This window comes from Harpia harpyja, chromosome 8 (assembly GCF_026419915.1).
Source record: "Harpia harpyja isolate bHarHar1 chromosome 8, bHarHar1 primary haplotype, whole genome shotgun sequence".
NCBI classification, from domain to species: domain Eukaryota; kingdom Metazoa; phylum Chordata; class Aves; order Accipitriformes; family Accipitridae; genus Harpia; species Harpia harpyja.
This window is the reverse complement of record NC_068947.1, coordinates 52,204,662-52,211,171: the sequence shown is the minus strand read 5'-3', so window position 1 is coordinate 52,211,171 and position 6,510 is coordinate 52,204,662.

Here is a 6,510-nt window from a genome sequence, read left to right as displayed (position 1 = left end):
TGCCACTGGAAATCCCTAAGGGTTTTTTTTATTATTTTATTCCAAAATAAATACTCTTAATATTTTCTGCAAAGACCACCCGGTGACATCCCCTGCCATGTGCTGTGCAGGGGAGAGGACCAGCCAGTTGACCAGAACAGGTTTTTCAATACTAAAGTCGTTAGCAGTCACAGAGAGGTTGGCCAAGAGGTGATGGGGTCTAGCTCTGGGTAAAGACGTACTTTGAAAGCAATGGTCGAGCAACGCATGAGGAAAGCTTGATGGGTAATCACGACTGGATAAATCACTCCTCATAGAGGGTGGACCCTCTTCATGTGCCTGGCAAACTCTGAATAATACTGAGGAAAATCACTTCATCTATTGCCCTGCCTGAAAGAAAAACAGTAGTATATCCAAAATACTATGCTATAGATACACTTTATATCCAATACACTATGCTATATATATCAATATAAAATGTAATGTAAGATATAACATTATGTATTATATAAGATATATTACCCAGACTATTATATATATTGTGATATATACACACACACACATAAATATATATATACGCAGTATATCCAATGCACTGTCCAAAGAGAGGAAGGTTGCTCAAATGCAACCTTCACTTAAGTGATCTATAACACAGAGAGACCTTGTGGAAGAAACAAGGTATCACCAAGTGCCTTGTAAGGCTGGGAAGTACAAGACTCAAATTTTCCAGCTAAACTGATCTATGATGAACAATGTCACCAGGGCAAGAAACATGAAGGAAGATTGAAAGCAACCAGCTACCCTTCTTCAGCAAAGCCCAGACAGACCATCATTGGCTGAAATTGCTTGGAGAAGATATCGCAGTTACCCTTTGGTTTGTAGGTAAAAAATACTGCCACAACAATCAATCAAACACTAATATTTTTACAGGAGGCAATAACAAATCAGTGTTTGCTGCCACAACAAACACAGAAAACAGACTGCCGGAGATTTCTGCAGGAGCATTATCAGAACTGGCAGCAAGGCAATGCTTCTGAAGGGATCGCTTCCTCACAAAGTTGACTTGTGTTAAACTTTCAACGTATGCCGAATCCTCACCCCCAAGCGCTCGCAGCCCACATCAGCCAAGCAGACTAAGGTAGAGAGGTGAAGCTCGAACCAGCTGAGCTGGAAACATCCCCTTCTGTCTTATCATTCTCCATATACATCTCACTGAGCACATGGGCCGTGGGCCCACGATTGCCCACCGCGCGACTGGAAGGACAGAAAGATTCTCCAGTGTTCGGCTCAGTGTGACGCAAAGAGCAATGGGACCCGGGCAACCTAGCAACAGACACGTCTTGGGCACGGCTGCAGCTTCAGTAACGCAGGCAAGGCACTGAGATGGCGCGCCTCATGTCCACGTTAAACCATCCGCTGTGACCAGACTCAGGCAGTGATCACACGAATTAATTCTGCAGAGAGCACATACCCTAGGTGTAGCTCACTTGGTCAAGAGCATGACTTTTGCAGAGGTGCCTCTACTTTCAAACACACTCAGAGCTTGTGTTGCCTTCTCATTTGGCCTTCAACAAATTTGTAAAGCATTACTATTCTCTACTTCACTAGGAACAGTCCTCAAGAAGTACAGATGGAAGAGACGAAGTGATAAACGCAGGAAATATACTTCCTACTGCCTTAGCATCTCCTAATGGAGGAAGAAAGAGACCAGAAAATCCACTGGAGGCAGGAAAGTAGTTTATTTGTCCAAAAGAGAATGGGAGAAGGAAAAAACAGGACTGGGGAAGATACAGGAGGAAAGCAGGTTATCAGAATAAAAGGCGGACGCCCAAAGAAGAAAAATACAAGATTGGGTAAACATTCAGGGAGATATTTAAGGAGGGGCACAGCTGAATAAACGCTCAGACCAACTCCAGAGACCGCGTTTGCAAAGCTATTACACCCCAGATCTGGTAAATAAATAATCCTTCCCTACCCAGCTCTGTATTCCACAGCGACTGCTCCCCTCGACTCCACCTCCACCCCCCAGAAAAATGCTGATGAACATGAGGGAGCTCCAGGAGGAATCAGGAAGGTACACAAGGAGTGACAGAGGCTGAACTTTGGGAAGAGGAAAACCCGCCTGATTCACTTCAGCTACAAATAAAAATAGAATGGAGCGCTTCAGTTGGAAGGGACCTACAACGATCATCCAGTCCAACTGGACTAGACGCTCCCCCTCTTGAAGAAAAACACAGATCGGGTTGCTTTTAGTATAGCGATCCCACGATGCCACAGAATCACAGTTCCTTGCACGCCCATTATTACTTTGGAATACAAGTACACCCACAAGAAACCTTATTATAATTCCTTGTGCAGACAAACCTAAAGGTGAGAATGCCAGAACCTTTCAGAGGTATCCAAGGGGTACAAAATCTGGGGGAGGAGGTAAATGCATACGGAGAGAGGTAAAGGCAGGCCACTGCAGCAGGTTAAACCTGTTAATCTTCTTCATTAGGATTCACTGCACATTTAATTTTCACGTTTGGAGGGTTTTTGTCATTTCCAGCAAGAACCCTGGTGCCGTGCGTTCACTCCTTGGCCATACCTGAAAAGCTCCATCATGGGTCACAATTGGAAAAGTCTGGGTTGGAAGACCAGATCATTCCCAAGAAGTTGGGGAAATATACGAACGACTGATTGTGCAGTCACCCATAACAAACATAATAAAAATAAAACAAAAGAACAACTTGGCCAAGAAACAGGGAAAAAAAGGGTGAAATTCATCCCAATGAACAATTTGACCATGCACATTTACAAGCGTCGCATCCATGGGTAAAGATCTTGGAGCTCCAGCCCCTCAGGGACGTATGTGCAGCGTAGCAGTGATGCACAACACCCTCGGGCTTAGAAGAAAGGAGGGTCCAGCTTTCAACTCGAGCAACTGTGGGATTGCATGGATTTGGCTGATGTGACAGGATTTGGCTGATGTGACACCGACAACGCACTGATTCTGGTGGGAAGTCAGGGCTGAGCTCTGAAGCTTTAGGCATACGCATACCTGCAGGGTGTGTAAGCGTGCTCCAGCATTCAGGTGGACACAGAATGGCATTTTCAACTCCTCCTCTGCTCTCCTGCTACACACACCTTAGGATAATGGCCCACTACTTTCTCCTCACTTTTTCAATGCTGGAAAGCGTAGCGGTGCCCACCCACGCAATCCACCCGATACAATCAGACATAATGAAAAGAGATTTGAGTGGCTAGCTCGGTAAGGACATGCTGCTCCTCAAGAACCACAGCCCTGCAAAACAGACCCTGCAGACAAAAGCCATAGAAATTCTTACAGTAGCCATCCTGGCAACTAAGTAACTCACGGTGTAACTCGGGGCGGCCACAGCACAGAGCCCAATGCGAAGAAAGCCACTGCCCGTCTCGAAAGCAACTTCAGGAACGTACAATAGCTGCGAAGACAGAACTCAACGGTGAGCGAAGGCAGCGCGTAAAGTAATGCCACGGTGACCAAATGGCTGCCACTTCCAACAGCACAGCGGCCACTCGGCAAAATACAACCGGCAGTTCGCTGGGCAACAACAGCCGAGGAACCGCCACCGGTTCGATGGCACAGGCAGAAGGACAGCGTGGGAAATCCAGATGCCACCTCTCCCCCCCCCCCCCAAAAAAAAAAACCTAAATAGCAAATGGACAACCAGCCCCACGCACCGAGGGATCTCAGCAAACGCCATCCTGATGCCGCCCAACCCTACGGGTCTCGTCTGCTCCCCAAGTATCAACCTGGTCTTTCGGAGGGAGAAGGCAGCGGGTCCCCGGGGTCGGGGGTGGCAGCGGGAAGGGGACAAATCCCACCCGTGCCTGCCACAGAAACGGAGGGGGGGGCAAACGCACTTCTCGCCCCCCCCCCCCCCGTGATTCCCCCGGGTCAGGTCCCCATGGAAGCATTATTTCCAAATATTCCTGCCCCTCTCCCCGGCCGCACCGGGGAGAGCGGGGACAATACGAGCCTCTCCGGGAGGAGGGGGTCGCTCGGGGGGGGGGGGGGGGTCTGGGGGCCGGCAGCGCGGGAGCTGGCCCGGCAGGCAGCGTGTCGGCCGATCCCCCCCCCCCAGCCCCAGCCCCAACCCCAGCCCCCCCCCCAGCATTGTTGTCCGTTCCCCCCGCACGCCGCCGGGCTGCAAACTCACAACTCCCGCCTCGCCCCGGCCCCCCCCCCCCCGCCCCCGCCAATCCCCCCCAGCCCCCCCCCCGCCCCCGCCGAACTTTCTGCTGCAGGGAAGGGGGGCTCCGCGGGCGGTGACGTCACGCCGGGCGCGCGGCGGGGGGTGTCCCCGCCCCGGGACCCCCGCGGCGGGTGCGGAGACACCCCCCCCCCCCCCGCCCCGCTCCCCCCCTTTTCCGGAGGGAAGGCGCTCCGCCGCCGTCCAAGGCAAACAAGCCCCGGGCGGGCAGAGGCCCCCCCCCCCCAAATCCCTCCGGTGCCCCCCCCCGGTGATTTACGAGCGCTCCCAGCCGCCGCCGGGAGCGGGATGGGGCCGATGGGGGCTCCCCCCCCCCCCGCCCCGCCGAGCCGAACCTCCGTGACCCGCGGCGTCCCGGTACCCCCCCCGGCCCCTCGCCGCATCCACGCCGGGGCAGGCACCGCCGGGGGCCCTTCCTTCCCCGGCGCCGCGGGGGTTAACCGCCATCCCCCCCAACTTTACTGTGTGGTGTGTCCGTCCGTCCCCCCCCCCTCCCCGCAGCCGCCTCACCCCCCCCCTCCCCGACAGACGGACCGGAGGAGAAAAAAAAATATATATTAAAAAAAAATTAAAAAACCAAACCCACCCGCGGAAGAATGCAGCGAGTGGGCGAAAATGACAAGCGGGGCGGGAGCGGCTGTGAGCGGGCGAGGGACTCACCGGCGGCTCCGGAGGGGAGGTCGAATGAAGGGAGGAATGGAGGCGGCGAGGAGCGGGGGGAAGGGATTTAAACGCTGCCCCCCCCCCTTTTTTTTTTTTTTTCCTCCTCTCTCCTTTCCTCCCTCCTCCTTTTCCGCGCTCCCTCGTTTCCTCTCGCGTCTCCGGAATAACCGGTCGGTGGCGGGGGCAGCGGCTCCGGCGGGAGGGAGGGAAGGAGGGGACGGAGGGAGGGGGGGGTGCGGCGGGGAGCGGGTCCCCCCCCGCCCCGCGGCTCTCCCGCCCCCGTACCCCGCGTTCAGGCGTCGCCGCCGCCGCCTCTGCCCCGCCGCCCTCCCATCGCTCCGACCGCTGCCCGCCTTAGCCACCTCCCATTTCCGAAGAGCCGAGAACAAGCCCCCCCCCCGCTCCTCCGCCCCATCGCCCCCCCCCAGCCGCGCTTCGCCGCCGCCCCTCCCCGCGAAACACACACAAATCCCCCCCCCCCCCCAAACCCCGACCCACCCCGGCGCCGGCACAAAGACCGGGGAGACCCCAGAGGAGCCTTTTTTTTTGGGGGGGGGGGGGGGAGGAAAGAACCGCCGGGTGCGGGGCCGGGGCCTGCGGAGAGGCCTCCCCCCGGGGGGGGGGTTGGCGGGGGCGGGGGCCGCCTGCCTGGCGCTCATTAGCATGCAGCGCGGGAACGCGCCGCGCGCGTTCCCGCTCTCCCCCCCCCCCCCGCGCTCGCCTCCCATCCCCCGCCCGGTTACCGTGGCAACGGCACAAAGGGAGAACCGCCGGCCGGGGGGGGGGGGGACGGGCCGGGGGGGCTGGCCGCCCCGCCCGCAGCGCGACGGGGCCGCCCCCGCGGTGGGGGGGGGGGCTTGGGGCGGGAGGGGGGGGGAGTGTCCTGGTTCCCCCCCCCCCCAGCAAAGCGGTAGGGCTGCGGAGAACCGGCTGGGGGGGGCCTCGCCCCGGCGGCGGGCCTCGAGCGGCGCCACATCGCTCCCCCCCCCCCCCCCCCCGCCCCGGGCCCTCCCACTCGAAGCGAGGAGCTCCGGTTCACCCAGATGTTAAAAATGTGAAACATCCTCCCCCGTGTGCTTAGAAAAGCGGCTGCACCCCCCCCTGCCACCACCACCCCCCCCCCGCGTCGGGGAGTTCAGCCCCACCGGGGGCCTACATGGCCATTTTGGAAAAGTTGCCGTGGAAGGAAGACTTTTGGGAAGCGGGAGCGGAGCAGGGGGGGCCGTTGGTTTTGTTACCCGGTAAATCCGTGAAGGCTCTGATCCAACGACAGCCGCTGCCCCGGAGAGCTCTGGGAGCACGGCCGGCTGGAGCTGGGGAGCGTGGGCCGGGGAAGAAGCTGGGGGTGACCCCCCGGCACTGACCGCTGGAGACTCGGAAAATGAGGCCGGTCGTACGAGCAAACCCCCCGGCTGCGTCGCACCGAGGCGGGCATGTCTGTCTGCACGTTTAAATAAGAGAGGCTTTGGATGCGTATGGGCAAGTCCTTGTATTGCGCTCCGGTAGCCTTTAAGTATAATCGCAAAACATTTCCTCGGCAGGACCTTTTCAGTGAGCGGGCTGGATGGTGCTCTCTCAACGGGTTTTTATTCAGTAATTCTTATTGTCCGTTACATGGCTCCAAGCGCTGTTC